Below are 22,123 nucleotides of genomic sequence, written 5' to 3' on the forward strand. Positions count from 1 at the left end.
CAAAAGTGTATGGAAAAGAAAATTGGGATCTTGAGGAGTCCATATAAGAGGGAGCACAATCTGGTCCAGGAATCCAGGAGATCAAGAGCATCAGCAGATGGCATAGATGTCCCCAGGCTGTGGTACTACACCAGCCTGCGTCTTCTGTCAGACCAGACTGAACCCAGGTCATCACTTTCTTTTCTTTGTTGCAGCCTTCCCTCCACGCTGCCCTGCACCCTTCCCTGCACTCTTCCCTGCAGCCTTCCCTGCAGCCTTCCTCGTAGGCTGTGTCTCTGGTGGTTGAGTTGTGGCAGGAGGAGAAGGAGGAGGAGGGGCTGCCTCATTTATTTGGGTGTTGGCAGTTAGCTTGCCCTTCAGCCCCTTGTGGATTGCATCAGCAAAACGTTTTTCACAAAGGAGACGTTGGCCCCACTCCATTTGAAACAGCCTTCTGGCTAAATAAGAGCCATAGGCCTCTTCAGCTTCGGGGGGGCTCTTCAGAAAATTTGTTGCCTCTCTCATGAGGCGCAGTGATGCCTCCTGTGTCACCGTCCTCTTCCTGGCCCTTTTTGTAGGAAGGTGGAGGGGAGCCACTTGTGATTGTGTCAGGCTCCTATTGGGCCCGGCCACCTCCTGGCTGACACTGGGCCAGGTCTCCTCCTGGCTGACACTGGGCCAGGCCTCCTCCTGGCTGACACCGGGCCCGGCCACCTCCTGCCTGACACTGGGCCCGGCCTTCTCCTGGATGACACAGGGTCCGGCCTCCTCCTGGCTGTCCCTGGGCCCGGCCTCCTCCTGCCTGCTACTTTCCCCACTTTCCTCCTGGCTGACCTCATCCTGTGTATAAAAAAGGGACATAGTTTTAGTTTTTTGTTTTTGGTTCATCAATGACACACAATTTTCTTCTCGTGACTTGAAAATTCAATGTTAATACATATATTAATAAGAGTATAGAAATCTGACACCATCATTTTTTAAAGCAGGTGACAAACATTTTTGGCCACTACTGTCAATTGATATGTATACATCATTTTTAGGATAACATTCTTGATCAATTATAACATCTAGTTAACATCAATAATATTAGGACACTAAATATTTTTAAAATTAATTTACTTGACTCCAGATGGTCACATCCGGTTCTTTCAGGATGGAAGACCCAGCTTGCTCTTCATCAGCCTCTGCTGGGGTGGAGGGAAGGGTGCATGGAAGGGTGCGTGGAAGGGTGGAGGGAAGGGTGGAGGGAAGGGTTGAAAGTGATGCCCTGGCTTCAGTCTGGTCATCAAGAAAATGTAGTTTATTGTAGTACCACAGCCTGGGTACATATACATCATCTGCTGATGCTCCTGATCTCAGGGAATTCTAGATCTTGTTATGCTCCCTCTTATACATATTTCTCAAGATCCCAATTTTCTGTCACAAAATCTCCATGGTCGCTTCTGGGATGAACGTCTGCACAAATGTCAGAAGTCTCTCCAGCATTGACTTCCTTACGTGTTTTAGGTAATATTGAGGGTGTTTGACCTCCCACAGATTCCTCATCTCCCTGTACTTGTCAATAAATGCCGACAGAAATTCTGGCTCTTTAAATTTGGCATTCATGTTTTCTGTAAAAGATAAAGACACAAGACAAAAACACTTATGTTTCAGCTAAACCCTCATCATCTTATTCCAACATAGGCCTCATCAATCTGTAAGCCGTATAGGCTGCTTGCTACAAAGTAAAAAAAATAAAAAAAATAAAAAAAATAAAATTACCTTCGTTTATGGCTTTCCAGTCCTCTATCATCTATGCACAGAACGTACGTACGACACAATACGTAATAACGTTTTATACACTGCGCATGCGTGAAACTCCGCCTGCTTTGCCCGCCCCTGACGTTCTTTTTTTACGCATATTTTCAGCCTCTTGTCTCTACGCACAGAACATACGTATGACACATGCGTAATTACTCTTTTTATACACTGCGCATGTGTGAAACTCCGCCTGCTTCGCCCGCCCCTGACGTTCTATTTTAATGCATATTCTCCGCCCCTTGTCTCTACGCACAAAACGTACGTATGACACATGCGTAATAACTCTTTTTCTACACTGCGCATGTGTGAAACTCCGCCTGCATCGCCCTCCCCTGACGTTCTATTTTAACGCATATTCTTCACCCCTTGTCTCTATGCACAGAACATACGTATGACACATGCGTAATAACTCTTTTTCTACACTGCGCATGTGTGAAACCACCTGCATCGCCCGCCCCTGACGTTCTCTTTTAATGAATATTCTCCGCCCCTTCTCTCTACGGTGCGTAGTGAGAGGAACAATGGTGGAGACACATCAGCTGTGTACTACCTCAGGTAGCGACGAAAGCCTGGAGCCCGGGAACGTCCCGATCTGGGAAGCAGAGATTTAAGGCCTCCAATATGGCCTTTAAAGAGATGGTGGAGATGGTGGCAATTTTGCGTAAAAATGACTATGATGGGAAGTATGGCCCGTACGCCCGGCCTAATTTCAGAAAAGCCAAAATAATGGTGAAGGTGGTGAAGACATTGCATCTTACTTTTGGGGTACGGCGCTCGAAAGATCAGATTCTGAAAAGATGGTCCGACCTCAAACTCCGGGAGCCGGATCAGTACAGACGGATCCGTAAAGTGCTTAAAAAAAGTAAGTACTTGTCGTGTGTTCATATTCTGTTTATTACCTTGTGTACTGCTCCATGTGCTTTTCGTTAACATATGAGTTTAGATCGTTTTAAACGATCTTACTAAACATCGTTACATATATATATACACACACCTATATCAATATATATCTCTATAGATATATATATATCTCTATATATCTCTATATATCTATAGATATATATATATATTATTATTATTATTATTATTATTATTATTCAGGATTTATATAGCGCCAACAGTTTACGCAGCGCTTTACAATATAAAAGGGAGACAATACAGTTATAATACAATACAATAGGATTAAGAGGGCCCTGCTCAGAAGAGCTTACAATCTATTAGGGTGGGGCAAGTGGTACAAAAGGTTGTAACTGTGGGGAATGAGCTGGTGGAAGTGGTAGGAGATTAGTTGGAGACATGATAGGCTTTCCTGAAGAGATAGTTTTCAGGGATTGCCTGAAGGTAGCAAGAGTAGGGGATAGCCGGATAGATGGAGGTAGCGAGTTCCAGAGGATGGGAGAGGCTCTGGAGAAATCCTGGAGACGAGCATGGGAGGAAGAGATGAGAGAGCTTGAAAGCAGGAGGTCTTGAGAAGAGCGGAGAGGTCGATTTGGGCGATATTTGGAGACAAGATTAGTGATGTAGCTTGGGGCAGAGTTGTGAATGGCTTTGTATGTTGTGGTTAGAATTTTGAATTTAATTCGCTGGGTGATTGGGAGCCAGTGTAGGGATTGAAGTAGAGGGTTGGCAGACACTGAGCGGTTGGTAAGGTGGATAAGTCTATATATATATATATATATATATATATATATAGAGAGAGAGAGAGAGAGAGAGATAGAGAGAGAGATACATATATATATATATATATATATATATATATATATATACGAACAGTCAGCGCAAAAACCATCAAAAAGAAGCAAAGCTGCTGAACACTAAAGGCAAATATATAAGTCCTTTCACTTAATGCAATAAAAATTGAATAGTGCAGCGCTGGAAATACAATCAATAATTATAAATGTCCATAGATGGAAAAAACAAAAATGTGTCAGCAGTGATGCAGGGTGTTTCATGCAAATCCAAAGTGCTCTTAAATCTGTGCTCCCCCTCTTGCCAGTCAAACCACTCACCTTGTTATAGGGACCCCTGAACTAACAGGAAGGTCTCATAAGCATTCACCACTTATTTAGTGGTCAGGGTGGTATCTTGACTGGAAAGCCGGAAACCTCTTCCTTAATAGGGCTCAACAATTTTCATCCAAATATGCATGAAATAAATAAAGAAAATACATAGTGCTCGGTATTAAGGCACATGTTAGTTACAGATGACAATGAATGATAAGACGGCTGCAGCGACGTCTAAACCGGGATAAAACCAATCCGCACGCGTATCGTCCAGCAGGACTTCCTCAGCGGTCTTAGGGTCCCCTAGGTCTAGTTGGTGATTTATATAAGACCCCCTTATATAATCATCTGTTGCTAATTAGCTCCCGAGCGGTGACAGTCCAATCAGAACGCACCGCTCGGGAATAGGAAGTATAGAGAGGTCAATGTTATTGCAGGTTGCCATAGTGATCAGTAGGGATGAGCTTCGTGTTCGAGTCGAACCCATGTTCGACTCGAACATCGGCTGTTCGCCCGTTCGCCGAATTGCGAACGATATGGGCCGTTCGCGCTAAATTCGTGTGACGCGTCACGGCCCATAATTCACTGCGGCATCGCAGTGCATTGCTGGCTGATGATTGGCCAAGCATGCACTATGACCCGCATGCTTGGCCAATCACAGCGCCGTCAGTAGAGAGAGCTGTAATTGGCCAAAGCCAGGGTGGCTTTGGCCAATTATGGCTCAGGGGATTTAGTACACACCCCACACTATATAAGGCCGCCTGCACGGCGGCCCTGTGTAGTGTGTGTTCCGGTGTGCTGAGAGATAGAGAGAGAGAGAGACAGTGTCATTTGATTTGAGTTAGATAGATTAGGCAGAACAGTCAGTCAGTTAGCTGCACTTACAGTTTATTGTGTATATATATGCATCCCAGGTGTTGCATATATATATATACACTGTATTCAGTTTAGCTAGATCCGTTCCTGTTATCTTCTATCTAGACTATTTACATTTAATGCAGTGCGTCCTGCTCACAGTGTTCAGCTAGATCCGTTCCTGCTATTTACATTTAGTGCAGTGCGTCCTGCTCACAGTGTTCAGCTAGATCCGTTCCTGTTATCTTCTAGACTATTTACATTTAGTGCAGTGCGTCCTGCTCACAGTGTTCAGCTAGATCCGTTCCTGCAATTTACATTTAGTGCAGTGCGTCCTGCTCACAGTGTTCAGCTAGATCCGTTCCTGCTATTTACATTTAGTGCAGTGCGTCCTGCTCACAGTGTTCAGCTAGATCCGTTCCTGTTATTTACATTTAGTGCAGTGCGTCCTGCTCACAGTGTTCAGCTAGATCCGTTCCTGCTATTTACATTTAGTGCAGTGCGTCCTGCTCACAGTGTTCAGCTAGATCCGTTCCTGCTATTTACATTTAGTGCAGTGCGTCCTGCTCACAGTGTTCAGCTAGATCCGTTCCTGCTATTTACATTTAGTGCAGTGCGTCCTGCTCACAGTGTTCAGCTAGATCCGTTCCTGTTATCTTCTAGACTATTTACATTTAGTGCAGTGCGTCCTGCTCACAGTGTTCAGCTAGATCCGTTCCTGTTATTTACATTTAGTGCAGTGCATCCTGCTCACAGTGTTCAGCTAGATCCGTTCCTGCTATTTACATTTAGTGCAGTGCGTCCTGCTCACAGTGTTCAGCTAGAGCCGTTCCTGCTATTTACATTTAGTGCAGTGCGTCCTGCTCACAGTGTTCAGCTAGATCCGTTCCTGTTATCTTCTAGACTATTTACATTTAGTGCAGTGCGTCCTGCTCACAGTGTTCAGCTACATCCGTTCCTGCTATTTACATTTAGTGCAGTGCGTCCTGCTCACAGTGTTCAGCTAGATCCGTTCCTGTTATCTTCTAGACTATTTACATTTAGTGCAGTGCGTCCTGCTCACAGTGTTCAGCTAGATCCGTTCCTGTTATCTTCTAGACTATTTACATTTAGTGCAGTGCGTCCTGCTCACAGTGTTCAGCTAGATCCGTTCCTGTTATCTTCTAGACTATTTACATTTAGTGCAGTGCGTCCTGCTCACAGTGTTCAGCTAGATCCGTTCCTGTTATCTTCTAGACTATTTACATTTAGTGCAGTGCATCCTGCTCACAGTGTTCAGCTAGATCCGTTCCTGTTATCTTCCTACTGACAGGCAGGCTTGTCTGGTTACAGTATATAAAGCTACCTGAAGAAAATTACAGGTGTTCTATTTGATCCTATTAGTACCACGGTCAGGCAGCTAGACTATTTACATTTAGTACAGTGCGTCCTGCTCACAGTGTACAGCTAGATCCGTTCCTGTTATCTTCCTACTGACAGGCAGGCTTGTCTGGTTACAGTATATAAAGCTACCTGAAGAAAATTACAGGTGTTCTATTTGATCCTATTAGTACCACGGTCAGGCAGCTAGACTATTTACATTTAGTACAGTGCGTCCTGCTCACAGTGTTCAGCTAGATCCATTCCTGTTATCTTCCTACTGACAGGCAGGCTTGTCTGGTTACAGTATATAAAGCTACCTGAAGAAAATTACAGGTGTTCTATCCCAGCTTAGTGCAGCTACAGGCCATTAGTATGTCTGGAAGGCCAAGAAGGAGAGGCAGACAGTCACAAGCCAATAAGAGAGGGCAAGCAGGCTCTGTGTCTAGTGCTGGTCGTGGAGACGGTGCATCCTCATCAGCACGTGGCCATGGGACACGCTTGGCCTTTTTTTCGGCAGCTGGCCGTGTTGAGCCGCAACATGCGGAAGACTTGGTCGAGTGGATGACCAAGCCGTCCTCATCCTCCTCATCCTCTCTCACCCATGCCCAGGGTGCTTTGTCTGGCAAAGCAGCGGCCTCTTCCCTCAGCTCCATGTCATCAGTGACTCCTTCCCTAGCTCCACCATGCCCTCATGAGGATTCCCTCGAACCGTTTGACCACAGTGTTGGGTACATGCTCCAGGAGGATGCCCAGCGTTTGGAAGGCTCTGATGACGATACTGAGCTCGATGAAGGCAGTAACATGAGCACGGACAGAGGGGGTGCCCAAGAAGGACAGCAATCTGGCAGTCATGCTCCCCCTGCTGCAGCATACTGCCAGGTTTGCTCCAGTGATGAGGAGGGAGGGGATGATGAGGTCACTGACTCAGCGTGGGTGCCTGATAGGAGAGAGGAGGAGGAGGAGGAGGAGGAGGAGGAGGAGGCGGCGGCACATCACCAACGAGGCAGGATGCCCTCCAGGGGCCAGCCTAAGGGCAGCACATTGACTGCATCACACCCCAAAGCTCCACATGTGCAGGGCGCTGCAGTCTCTGCGCGTTATTCAAAAAGTTCTTTGGTGTGGGCCTTTTTTGAGACGAGTGCATCAGATCGCACCGCTGCTATTTGCAACATATGTCTCAAGCGTATCTCGCGTGGCCAAAACATCTCCCGCTTGGGTACCACATGCTTGACCAGACATATGTTGACCTGCCATGCAGTTCGTTGGCAAGCGTATCTAAAAGACCCACACCAAAGAACAAAGAGGATCTCTCCTTGCTCCTCATCAGCTGAGATTTCCAACCCCACTAGACCTTCAGTCCTCTCTGAGACCTGCAGTGAAAGGAATGAAGGTGTAGAATTAGGTGTGTCACAGCCAAGTACTTGTGGGCAATCTGCTTTTGGTACACCGACGTCAGATTGTACCAGGCAAATTTCCCTGCCCCAGCTGCTGCACCGCCGAAAGAAGTTTGCTCCCAGCCATCCACATGCCCAGCGGTTGAATGCTAGCTTGGCAAAATTGCTAGCACTTCAACTGCTGCCTTTTCAGTTGGTAGACTCTGCCCCCTTCCGTGAGTTTGTGGAATGTGCGGTTCCTCAGTGGCAGGTACCCAAACGCCACTTTTTCTCACGGAAGGCGATTACGGCTCTCTACCGGCATGTGGAAGGCAATGTCCATGCCTCGCTGGACAGGGCGGTCAGCGGTAAGGTGCATATTACCTCTGACTCATGGTCCAGCAGGCATGGACAGGGACGTTACCTAAGTTTCACGGCGCATTGGGTGACTCTGCTGGCAGCTGGGAAGGATGCAGGACAAGGTGCAGTAGTGTTGGAGGTTGTTCCGCCACCACGCCTCCAAAATGCTGATTGTGACACACCTCTCTCCTCCACCCCCTCCTCTTCTTCTTCCTCCATGGCCTCTTCCTCGGAACCAGCGGTGCTCCGTAGGCGTTCAAGGGGCTACGCAAGTACGCAGGCCAAAAGATGCCATGCGGTGCTTGAGCTGGTGTGCTTGGGGGACAGGAGCCACACTGGGGCCGAGGTTCTGTCAGCTCTGCAGGGGCAGGTTCAGAGGTGGTTGACGCCACGCCAACTTAAGGCAGGAATGGTGGTTTGCGACAATGGCACCAACCTCCTCTCTGCCCTCCGACAGGGACAAATGACCCATGTGCCCTGTTTGGCTCACGTCCTTAACTTGGTGGTGCAGCGGTTCTTGGGCAGGTACCCGGGCTTACAGGATGTCCTGAGGCAGGCCAGGAAAGTCTGTGTGCATTTCCGCCGGTCATATAATGCCAGTGCTCGGCTGACGGACCTCCAAAAGGAGTTTAACCTGCCCAAGAACCGCCTAATCTGTGACATGCCCACCAGGTGGAACTCAACGTTGGCCATGCTGCAGCGGCTGCACACGCAGCAGAGGGCCATCAATGAGTACCTGTGCGACTATGGCACCAGGACAGGGTCAGGGGAGCTTGTTTTTTTTTCCCCACGCCAGTGGGCCATGATCAGGGATGCATGCACTGTCCTGTCACCATTCGAGGAGGCCACGAGGATGGTGAGCAGTGACAGTGCATGCATCAGTGACACTGTCCCCCTTGTCCACCTGTTGGAGCACACGCTGCGTGGAATAATGGACAGGGCACTTGAGGCAGAACAGAGGCAGGAAGAGGAGGACTTCCTTAGCTCTCAAGGCCCCCTTTATCCAGACAGTGTTCCTGCGTGCCCGCCGATCACACAGGAAGAGGACGAGGAGGAAGAGGAGGAGGAGGAAGATTGTGTCAGTATGGAGGTGGAGCCTGGCACTCAGCATCAGCAGCAGTCTTTAAGGGATCAGTCCCAAGAAACACATGGACTTGTACGTGGCCGGGAGGAGGTGGCTGCGGACCATGTCGTTCTTAGTGACCCAGAGGACTCCGGACCGAATGCCTCAGCAAACCTACGCTGCATGGCCTCCCTGATCCTGCAAAGCCTGCGTAAGGATCCTCGTATTCGTGGTATCAAGGAGAAGGACCAATACTGGCTGGCAACCCTCCTTGATCCACGTTACAAGGGTAAGGTTGCGGACCTTATCTTGCCATCGCAGAGGGAGCAGAGGATGAAACATCTTCGGGAGGCCTTGCAGAAAGGTCTGTGCAACGCGTTCCCAGAGACTGGGAGGTTACAAACTCCTGTTTCTGGACAACGTGTTGCTGAGGCTTCGGTCAGTCAAAGAAGGAGCGGTGGAGAAGGTGGCCGTCTGACCGATGCGTTCAGACAATTTTTTGGTCCGCAGCCCCAAGGTATGATCGGTTCCAGCAACCATCGCCAGCGTCTGTTTTACATGGTGCAGGAATACCTAGGGGCAAGATCAGACTTGGACACCTTTCCCACCGAAAATCCTCTGGGTTACTGGGTCTTGAGGATGGATCACTGGCCAGAGCTTGCACAGTATGCAATTGAGCTACTGGCCTGTCCTGCATCCAGCGTTCTTTCGGAACGCACATTCAGTGCTGCTGGAGGCGTGGTAACCGATCACAGGGTGCGTCTGTCCACCGACTCGGTCGATCGGCTGACCTTCATAAAAATGAATGAGTCTTGGATCACCACCAGCTACCAAGCACCTGATGCTGATGTAACCGAATAATTTTTTTTGAAATCTCAGATCCCTTCAAAGACTGCCTATGCTGATGCTGAGTGACTATCCCTGAGTAATTATCCTCTTCCTCCTCAATCATCACGCTGATAGCTTGTAAGAACATTTTTGGTTCTGGGCGCCACCACCAGTGCCTAAGGCACAATTTTTCAGCCCCTGTTTAACAGGGGCGTGTAATTACAATTTTTGATGTAATACTTTGCAGCAGGGCTCGTTCCTGCATTCCAACTAGAGTGTCTGTGAGGGGTTGCAGTGTTGTGGCACCAGCACCAGTGCCTAAGGCCCAATTTTTCTGCCCCTGTCTAACAGGGGCGTGTAATTACAATTTTTGATGCAATACTTTGCAGCAGGGCTCGTTCCTGCGTTCCAACTAGAGTGTCTGTGAGGGGTTGCAGTGTTGTGGCACCAGCACCAGTGCCTAAGGCCCAATTTTTCTGCCCCTGTCTAACAGGGGCGTGTAATTACAATTTTTGATGCAATACTTTGCAGCAGGGCTCGTTCCTGCGTTCCAACTAGAGTGTCTGTGAGGGGTTGCAGTGTTGTGGCACCAGCACCAGTGCCTAAGGCCCAATTTTTCTGCCCCTGTCTAACAGGGGCGTGTAATTACAATTTTTGAAGCAATACTTTGCAGCAGGGCTCGTTCCTGCGTTCCAACTAGAGTGTCTGTGAGGGGTTGCAGTGTTGTGGCACCAGCACCAGTGCCTAAGGCCTAATTTTTCAGCTCCTGTTCAACAGGGGCATGTAATTACAATTCTTGATCTAATATTTCACAGCAGGGCCCTGTGAGGGCTTACAGTGTTGTGGCCACAGCAACACCTAAGGCCCAAATTTCTGCTGAGTATATAGGGCAGGACCCTACTTTCAAACATCTAACTTACAAACGACTCCTACTTGCAAACGGAAGGAGACAACAGGAAGTGAGATGAAATCTACCCCTAGGAAGGGAAATTCTCTCCTGTAAGAGTTAATATGGGAAAACAATTTCTCCTTTCCACAGATGCTTTCCAATCCTTGTTCCACAAAAAAACCCAAATTTTCAAAAAACATTTTTCATTGGGACAAAAAAGTGAGGTGAAATCTTCTGAAGAGGAGGAAAGACAGCAAAACAAATGTCACAGGGGTGATAACCCTTCCCTATGTTTTCCAAAAAGCTTAGAAAAGATTTTTTGGCTGGAGCTAAACACGTTAAAAATGTTCAAAATTACAAAGAGATTCTACTTAACAACAAACCTACAGTCCCTGTCTTGTTTGCACCGCCTGTATACTGCTGTTCAGAGTATATAGGGCCTGGTGGCCCCACACCTTTCCTTATTTTAATTTGGGTGCGGGGTTCCCCTTAATATCCATACAAGACCCAAAGGGCCTGGTAATGGACTGGGGGGTACCCATGCCGTTTGTCTCACTGATTTTCATCCATATTGCCATGACCCGACATGACATTAAACCCGCAAGCAGTTTTAAATGAGATTTTTTCCTTTAAAAATGACATTTGGTGCAGGGACTGTTCTAAACATGGGAAACACGCGTCACTTTACAGGCATACTATAGACACCCCCCAGGTACGATATTTAAAGGAATATTTCACTTTTTTTTTTTTACTTTAAGCATCATTAAAATCACTGCTCCTGAAAAAACGGCCGTTTTTAAAAGTTTTTTTTGCATTGATACATGTCCCCTGGGGTAGGACCCGGGTCTCCAAACCCTTTTTAGGACAATACCATGCAAATTAGCCTTTAAAATGAGCACTTTTGATTTCGAACGTTCGAGTCCCATAGACGTCAATGGGGTTCTAACGTTCGTGCGAACTTTCGGTCCGTTCGCGGGTTCTGGTGCGAACCGAACCGGGGGGTGTTCGGCTCATCCCTAGTGATCAGAGTCATGATATCAAGACGCCAGATCACATGACTTCCTGCATGGTACAGCACCTCCCTCCTGAGTGCCCAGGCAGAGCGTCAAGCCACTGCTATAGGCTGACACACAGGAATGGGGCGTGATTCAATAGGGATATGAGACGCAATCGCGTCATCACGATGACGCAGCGTCCGGTCATGTGGCCAACTACGTCAGTGGGTACCTCCTTCCTTCAGTCAAGATGGAATGAGATAAGCTGTAATAGGTTGACGCTGGGTCACATGATGCTGCTAGCCTCACGTCAGCTAAAAGGAGTGTAAGCAGAGGAGGAAGAAGATGAACCTATAACCTTTGTATAACCCTGGATCCACAAAGAAGGGATGCTAGTCTGGTTGGCACCACAGTGCTAAACTAATCTCTGTCATCGGACATAATAAAAGTATAGCATTGCTAAGACTAGTCGATCCAAAACAAAACCGAATCTTTTTGGGAAAATTATTTTAAAGGGCTACCCCAGCGTTACAATTACAAATTAAAAAATACAAAATAAAAACATTTAAAAGTAAGTACTTAGAAGACACTTCCCTGCAGCCGCCTTTTACAATATAGTCATCGTCTGTTAGTCAAATAAATGGTTATCAGTCCTATAGTCAACAGAGTATAAATTATCTAAAAAAACTCAAAAATTATTGGAAAATTATTAATAAATTATTAACAATCAGAAATGAAACAGTTTAAGTCGAACTCGACTTAAAGCCCCGTGGGTACTCCCACATGTGTTTCATACACCCAGAAAGACTCACGGCGGCTCAATTGTCTGATGAAATTACCCCCTCTCCAGTGGGGTGTAACCTTTTCGACTCCCCAAAATTTTAATTTGGCAGGACTACGTTTATGACATTTTAAAATGTTTAGAGACATTGTGTGAGTCTAATACTTTTTTAATATTATTGATATGTTCACCGATGCGGACATGCAAGGGTCGGGACGTTCTCCCCACGTATTGTAAGCCGCATTCGCATTCCATAATGTATACCACCCCTGCCGTGGAACATGTAATGAAGTCTTTGATCTGATAGGTCTTCTTGGTTGCTGTAGCGGTAAAATCTTTGCGTTTTTTAATGTTCCCCCTAGCTTGTTTGCATGCTGGGCAATGTCCACATGCGTAGAAACCTGTCAGGATGTTGGATATCCTATTTTCAAACGCAAGAGGTGGATCGATAACACCTGGGGCTAGCTTATCTCTTAGGGATGGTGCCCTCTTATACACAAACTGAGGGCGCTCGGGGAGAACAGGGCCGAGTGTTTTATCCTGCTTCAAAATAGGCCAGTATTTGCGAACGATCTTTTCGAATTTTCTGTATTGGACATTGTAGTCCAAAATCATTCTTATATGCCCTGTTTTGTCCTGTTTGACCCTAGGCACATTGGAAACAAGTGACGTTCTATCCATTATACGAACGGTTTCGATATGTTTCATGATATCAGATTTATTGTATCCCTTTTGCACAAAACGAGCTGATAGGACCTCAAACTGTGCAAGGTATTCCTGCTCGTATGTGCAGTTCCGCCTAATGCGTACAAACTGTCCCTTAGGAATGTTGCACAGCCATTGTAAATGGTGGCAACTTCCAAGGGGAATGTACGCATTGCAGTCCTTGGGTTTAAGATGATTTTTTAACTCTAACCCATTGTCCTTTATGTGGATATCAAGATCCAGGTACGTGACATGATCATTACCCACATTCCAGGAGAGAACAATATTTCTATTGTTCTCATCCAATTTTTTCATGAAAGTATCTAGATTAGATCGGTCACCATTCCAAATCATAATAATATAATCGATATACCATTGGTAACAGATGAGTTCAGGGGGTGTGTCCTTATAAATCACTTCTTCCTCCCAGTGTGCCATGAATAAGTTGGCAACACTGGGAGCGAAGCGGGCCCCCATTGCCACACCCCTTGTTTGGAGAAAAAACTGTCTATTGTACCAAAAGTAGTTTTTGGCCAAACAAAATCTCAAACAATCTAAGATATAATTCTTATGTCTCTTGGTCAGATCCGCTGAACCAAAAGCCCACTGTACTGAAGTTAACGCATCTTCATGGCTAATGATCGTGTATAAGGAACTGACGTCCGCTGTAATTAGTACACATGAGGATGTAAGTGGGAGAGACTCTAAAATATGGATAATATGTTTGGTGTCTTTTACAAAAGAACGGGTTTTCATAACCATGGGTTGAAGGAAATAGTCAATGTATTGACCCAGTCTAGAAGAGACTGAGTCGATCCCATTGACTATGGTGCGGCCGGGAGGATGGGTACTATTTTTATGAATTTTGGGCAAAAAATAAATAATGGGAGTGCGACAGAAAAAAGGATCCAAATAAGAAGCTTTTTTTAAACTAAGGACACCAATGTGTTTTCCTCTTGCTATAAGGTAGTGTAACTCCTCTTTAAATTGGAGCATCGGGTCCTTAGTAAGTAGAACATAAGTGTTATAATCGGCCTACATGTTTTCCATCTCATTATTGTAATACGTTTTACTCAAGACAACCAAGCCCCCGCCCTTATCGGCTGGACGTATTACCAGATCTTTTCGTTCTGTCAAAGACTCAATACCTCTTTTGATATATAATGGATCATTGACTTTCCGGATTTTTAATGTATCTAAATCTTTACTAACCATATTCCTAAACACTTCCATATGTTTATTATCTCGGTTAGAGGCGTTGAAGACAGATTTGTTGCGGAGAGTTGAGTGCATAATCGAAGATTTCTGGATACTAGATGAATTACGTACTACAGTGTTAGAAAGATGGTATTTCTTAATATTAAGAGTCCTAATAAATTTTTGCAAACTGATGTAGGTTTGGAATTTATTTAAATTGCGGGTGGGGGCATATTTAAGGCCCTTATCCAAAACCTTAATCTCATCCTCACTCAAAGACGAGCCACTAAGGTTATAGATACCCGCTCCTACTGCGGTTTGACTGTTTTGAGTTCGCCTTCCTCCTCTCCTTCCTCTCTGGTTTTTCTTTTTCTTAGTCCACTGTCTGGGTTTGAAAGGGGTGGGGCCACATTCAACCTCCCCCCTGGGTTGGGTGGAATGAATGGTACACCCCTCCCCATCCCTCTTGGGGACCTGTAAAAATATATATATATATATTTCAAAGTGAATTTTTATTATGTCTTCAACTAGGAACTCTGCCCAAACAGACAATTTGTACACCACTTCACTATAATGTTTCAGATTACTTTTCCTGGACTCAAATATCTTTGTACTAAGTATATCTTTTGTTTCATTCACATAGGGGAGAAAAGACTCAGACAAGATGAACCCAGTGACCCCCGACCGCAACACCCGAATTGGGAAATCAGCCCAAGCCCCACAGAGGATGTTGAGGAAGGAGAGGTGGGCGACATGGCCTCCCCACCAGGTGAGTGTCTGACACACCATCTTATGGTAATCTATGTATGGCTGCATATTTTTAAATACATTTTTCTCATCTATTTTAGGTGATCTGGTTGTGCAAGAATCAAGCACCAGCGCCACCCCCAAGGATGTTTACGAAGTACGCAACATGGGCACCCCACCAGGTGAGTGTCTGACACACCCGCTTATGGTAAGGTAATCTATGTATGGCTGCATATTTTTAAATACATTTTTTTATCATCTATTTTAGGTGATCTGATTGTGCAAGAATCAAGCACCAGCACCACCCCCGAGGATGTTTACGATGTACGCGACATGGGCACCCCACCACGTGAGTGTCTGACATACAAGCTTATGGTAAGGTAATCTATGTATGGCTGCATATTTCTAAACACATCTTTTTTTCCTTCAATTTTAGGTCTGGTTGAACCTTTTAGCACAGACAGTGCACAACGCCTAATTGGACAGCTAATGGCCTGGAATGGGGATATTGATTTAATGTGTAATCGGCTGGATAGTATGCAGCAGGCAATGAAGAACATGATCGATGTTTTGGGGAGAATCTAAATTCACTTTTTCAACTAAAAAAACATCGATCATGTTCTTCATTTCCTTGTTTGCTGACCCCATTCTGGGCCTTTTCTTTTATAGTATTAAAATTCCGTGCCTGTTTCACAAAATTTTAATAAAAAAATGAAGCCTGTTTTTTTATAAAAAAAAATATTTAAAATATAGAGGCCTGTTTGTAAAAAAAATAAAAAAAAACAAAAAAAATATTGAGGCCTGTTTGTAAAAAAAAAAAAAAAATATAGAGTCCTGTTTGTAAAAAAAAAAAAAAATTAATATTGAGGCCTGTTTGTGAAAACCAAAAAATATAAAATGTAAAAAACTAAAACATAATTATATTGTTAAAATTTAAAATATATATATATATTTTTGACAATCACCATTTTTTACAAATGCACAAGTGAATGTGCCCAGATTAATAAAAAATCTGTTAGTAATGAACAAGATGTGTGGCTTCTTCTTTCAATGCTCAATATCAGTTTTGTAAGTTATTAGTTGTTTACAGTGGTAATGGTGCTTATTTACTAAAGGAAAATACACTTGGCACTACAAGTGCTCTAGGATAACCTAGGAAAAAGCCAAAAAGAAAGGCAAGCAATAAATATAATTCAAGATTTGATCTGATCAAGATTTTTTATTTTAAAAAATGTAATATTCTGTGGCATTGCAGTGGCCCCCCTACCCATAAAATAATCTACATATTGATCACGAACTTGACGGGCACTTTGGGGGGCCAAGCCAGTACGGACAGTATCCAGGCCCGTCAGAGGATTGTCACTAATAAGTCCGGCCTCAGGCCCAACTGATGAAATATAATTGTTGGAAAGTTTTTTTAAAAAGTTGTGCAGGATGCAGCACGCTAGAATAATGTAATTCAGTTTGTATTCCGCCATGTTTATAGCTGTCTATAACAGGCAGAACCGGCTGGCCAGAATCCCAAAAGCATTCTCCACAACTCTTCTCGCTCTGGCCAGCCGGAAATTAAAAACCCTCCTCTCCGGGGTGAGGGTCCTTTGGGGGAATGGCCTCATGAGGTGCTTGCTCAGACTGAAGACTTCATCTGCTATGAAGACAAAGGGGAGTCCTTCCACGTTATCGGCATCAGGTGGCAATCCCAGGCCATCACTCTGGAGACGCTGGTAGAACTCCATCTGGGCAAATACTCCGACATCCAACATTCGGCCATTCTTCCCCACGTCCGCATACAGAAATTCATATTGTGCCGACACCACCGCCATTAAGACAATACTATGGAACCCCTTATAATTAAAATAGTATGACCCCGAATGGGGTGGTGGCATGATGTGGACGTGTTTCCCATCTATAGCCCCTCCACAGTTGGGAAAGTCCCAACGGGTGGCAAAATGGGATGCCACAGTCTGCCATTCCTGTGGCGTAGATGGAAACTGGGGAATCAAACAAGAAACAAAAAATCAGTCATTTTTAAAATAACATTCCAAGAACATTAGACTTTTAAATCATTATTGCCCAGCATCAGTATAACATTAATTGAAATATTATTTATGAAATAATATATAAAGGCCCACTTATCAGATTGCTCACCCCCTCTGATGGCACATTGTTATATTTTTGGGGGGGGGGTGAAATTCAAAATCAAGTTTAAGGACACGCAGGGTTTGGTTTACTAAAAAGGCTACAAGACTGTGCACTTTGAAAAGTGCAGTTGTTGCACTCTGCAAGTGCAGTTGCTCCAGAGCTTAGTAAATGAGGTAAGGCATCATGTTGCAAGTAGTACACAATAACATGCAAGGGCAATTAATCAAAAAACTTTGTTGCTTGCACATGATTGGATGATGGAAATCAGCAGAGTTTCTGCTCATTTACTAAAGCCCTGGAGCAAATGCACTTGCAGAGTGCAAATGCATTTTGCAAAGTGCAACATATATTTGCTTTTTGTAAATCAACCCCACAGAACATTATAACAAATTATTAGGGGGGGAGGGGATTGTAAATCGAGTTAATGACACACAGACTATTTGGATGAATTGTAGAGGGGGAGGGGATTGTAAATCGAGTTAATGACACACAGACTATTTAAATGAATTGTGGGGGGGAGGGGATTGTAAATCGAGTTAATGACACACAGACTATTTGGATGAATTGTAGGGGGGGAGGGGATTGTAAATCGAGTTAATGACACACACACACACTATTTGGATGCATTTTAGGGGAAAATAACTACAATGCAGCTGACAAAATACATTAAAAGTTAGTAGACTAGGTGGATATGGGCCCAGAATTGAATGCTGGGGAGGTTAGTGAAGGCAAATATGCATGCAGGACAAAAAAAGAGCATTAAAAGATTACAGCATGCATGAGGACAAAAAGGGAACATTCACACTATATTGCAATGATGGTAAGTAGCATTTGAGTAAAGAAATACATTACATTATCAAACATTAAATAAAATAACATGTGATGCTAATAAAGGATAACAATTCTTACCTTAATATAGTCCTTCTGCAGGACCTGAATTATAGCAGAACAGGTCTCTGGGATAATGATCCCCAGAGCCTGGGGAGAGATGCCTGTCGAGAACTTAAGGTCCTGCAGGCTTCTCCCCGTCGCCAAGTAACACAACGTGGCGACTAGCCTCTGCTCCAGAGTGATGGCTTGCCTTATGCAGGTATCCTGCCTGCTGATATAAGGGGTGAGCAAAGCCACCAAACGGTCAAAAACGGGGTCCGTCTACCGGAGAAAGTTCCTGAAATCATCAGGATTATTCTCACGGATCTCACGGAGCAATGGCATGTGACAGAATTGGTCACGCTGGAGCAACCAATTCTTCGTCCATGAACTCCTCCTTGCCCTGTTCATGGACTGGTCTTGGGCTGAAGAATGAACTACAGCACCAAGCACATACAATGCACGAGCTCTACGACGAGTACGTACACGTAACATGGCTTCAAAATGGTTGGCTGGTCAAAACGCACTTAACAGAACGCACTGAAGAACAGCAAGGCCTGTGAAGAGCGACCTGAAAATCAGCAATGAGCGGACAATAAAACACTGATTACTCAATGCGAACTGACCACACGCAGTGAAAAGCAGATACAAACCTCACAAGCACAGACTGAACAACAGTTAAAACGAACTTAAAAATATGAGTCTCACAAGTGCGAATCGTCTCTCACCAAACTTCTACTAACACAAGATAAACACGAGATTAGCAGAAGGAGCCCAAAGGGTGTCCTACGGGCTATTGAACTTCCGTTTTATAGTCTCGTCGGACTTGGTGCACGTCACCGCGTACTAGGCTGTCGAACTTTTGTGTGATCGTGTGTAGGCAAGTCCGTTCATTAGAAAGTCCGCCGCAAGTCCGTCGAAAGTCTGTCGGACGGTCTGTCGGACTTTTGTAGTTGAAAAGTCTGACCGTGTGTACGCGCCATTAGAATTTTTTCATCACTATGATGGAAAACAAACATCAATTGGATCCCACTAACCAATAGAAAACCAAGGAGCATTTTTAACACAAACATTTTTGAACAATATTCTACTAGTGTACGGCCAGCTTTTAGAATGTTATATGCACAACAACATTGTGAGGTCAACAATAACATCCATTTACTTGCTTTACTTTGTACTGCTACTGTCTGTACTGCCTTAATAAATAATTGTTTACATGCTCCATTTATCAAATGTAAAAATTTGGTTTCTCTAGAATAGTAAAGACAGGTTTTTACAGTCTCCTTTTGAGATGTACAAGGTTTGTTATACAATTGCGTGACCCTCAATGAATTTCACCTATAATCTCTGGGGCACGTTTTATAGCACAGATCTAACATTAATCTTAACTGCAGGAAGTGAGTACATTTACTGGAACGTAAAGCAGTTCTATCCCATAAATGTGCTGGTCACTCATGCAAATAACAGTTCCAGTAGGGTTATAGTGATGAATCTGGGATGAGCTCATCTCCACTGTATTTTCATTACTGGTCCACCCATATTTAGTGTAACTGGAAAAGACAATAATTACATGTAATGAAGATTCAAATTAACACAAATGGAAAACACATTACTGCACAAGGAAATTTGAGTTTAGGTTTTCATTTCAAAAGCACTGGCAGATATAACTGCAATCCAATTCTTTTAAAGTGGACTTTTTATTTAAAACATTATTAACATGTTACAATATACAGTAACATTTTTCAACTCCATGTTTTTATTTTCAAAAAGTCATCCTTGAGCTCCAGTTCACTGATTTTGCTTTGATGTCATTAGTTTGTTGTCGGCAGAAGGAAACATTTCCTTGGTCTCCTCTCCCCCTATGAATAAAAATTGTAACTTTTTAGCAAGTCACAAAGGTGAAGAGCTGATCTGTGCAAAACCAATTGAAAACTGCACAAATACCAGGATTTACATGATAGTTTCATCTCTTAGCTAGCATCTCAATCCAGGAAGAAGATGGTGATCCTGGATGATACCCGAACAAAGACGGGTCAATCTTTCTGGAGGGAAAAATGGATTAAGGCATTGTAAGGAAAACGATTGTGATCCCTGCGAGAGGTAATCAATACCTGGATATGTTAAACCTTTGCTGAACTACAGTTGGGCATGCTGCATTTAACATAAAAATGATATCTGATGCTAGATTCACTTTTAGTGGCCAGAGTTGCAATGCACTGCTGTTTAATTCAAACAAGTTGATGACATGTATGACATTTCAACAGAATATATTCTGGTAACAACACATAACGAACACATAACCTTGAAATACCACCAATAGGTGACAAGTCCAATATGTATTTTTCAGCTGATGCCTTCTATTGTGCAAAGATATGCCCTGCAAGTGACAGCCTATGTGTTTTTTACACATTATACACAAAATAATGAATGCACAAGCTAGACGAATGGGTATGTTTGTTGCTGGAATACAAATTATTTTAATTTCCAGTGTATGGTCAACATATAGCAGAAGTTCACTTTTAGAACATTTCCTTACTATGACATACTGTATGTGCGTTCTTCATTTTCTTATATAGGATGTGTCTTCTTGACCTTGAATTTTACTGTTTTAGTCATCTAATGATCTAATCTGCAGAAGAAATGTGAAATGGTTTTAGAAAACACAGAAATCCAGTTTTACCTGTTGTTGTCCAAAAAATTTGGAGGGGCCTCTTGCATTTCTGTAAACAGAATGTCCATTTACAGTTTTGACTATTACTGGTAAAATATACTCCTTTTTTGCAAAGGAAATTTAAAACATGAGATGTTCTATTTATTTCTTTTGAGGAGACATTTCCAATTACCCAAGCAAAACGCATATTTATTCACAGGGGCTGCATGGCTGAGCACTCTTTCTGTTCATATTAGCTCCCTGGCTGTGAGAACGATGATGTGTAATGAAAATGCAAAGTCCGCTTACAGGGTGTATTTACTTTTTAAATAGTACACTATTATATCTATTGATATATTTTTAAATGAATGGCATATTCAAGTATTTTTAGTCAACTGTATCACCTTTATTAGTAGGCACTATTGAATGAAATCTAATGTTTGCCTGTTCAAATATGTTAAAAAGTCAACAATTTCCCTGGGGTCTCCTTACTTTTTCATATGTCTGTATTTTAGGGTGTACATAAATATTGTCTGTGTCAGTGATATTTACCAAGTTTTCAGTCTTTATAACAGGTTAAACAGAAAGTTCGTCAGAAGGGTTCTCTCTGCTCCCAAAAAATGTTTAACTATCAGTTGACCACAGCATGTTAGGTGCTAGAATATGTCTTTGGGATATTGACCAGCAAGTGGGACAAATTTGAAAGTGCCATTTTCCTTGCCCCCTTAAATGTAGAATAAACAGTGAAAACTAAATCAGCCCTGAACAATATTGTTAAGCTAGCCATACATCATTAGATTTTCAATCAAACGTTACATTATTTATGAAGAATAATTTGTCAGAACATTCATTATTGCCATCATTGAGCTAACTAGATTCATTTGAAAGCCCTTAAATCTTCTTGCAGACCAGCTATTTGAATGGCATCCCAGACATATTAAACAGATTGCATTACAATATGTACATTTTTTCCTGACTGAAAAACACATTCACAGTTATGCCCCGTACAAACGGTCGGACATTGATCGGACATTCCGACAACAAAATCCTAGGATTTTTTCCGACGGGTGTTGGCTCAAACTTGTCTTGCATACACACGGTCACACAAAGTTGTCGGAAAATCCGATCATTCTGAATGCGGTGACGTAAAACACGTACGTCAGGACTATAAACGGGGCAGTAGCCAATAGCTTTCATCTCTTTATTTATTCTGAGCATGCGTGGCACTTTGTGCGTCGGATTTGTGTACACACGATCAGAAATTCCGACAACAGATTTTGTTGTCGCAAAATTTTATAGCCTGCTCTCAAACTTTGTGTGTCGTAAAATCCGATGGAAAATGTGTGACGGAGCCTACACACGGTCGGAATTTCCGACAACAAGGTCCTATCACACATTTTCTGTCGGGCATTAGAATTTTGTTTGAGAAAAAATTTCCATTTGGCGTCTTCAAATTACCTTGTCACTGCAGTCAAAAGCAAATGTCATTTTGACCCCAATACCCATTTGAAAATTAAGCGAACA

The sequence above is a fragment of the Aquarana catesbeiana genome, linkage group LG09 (genome assembly GCF_042186555.1).
Source record: "Aquarana catesbeiana isolate 2022-GZ linkage group LG09, ASM4218655v1, whole genome shotgun sequence".
NCBI lineage: Eukaryota > Metazoa > Chordata > Amphibia > Anura > Ranidae > Aquarana > Aquarana catesbeiana.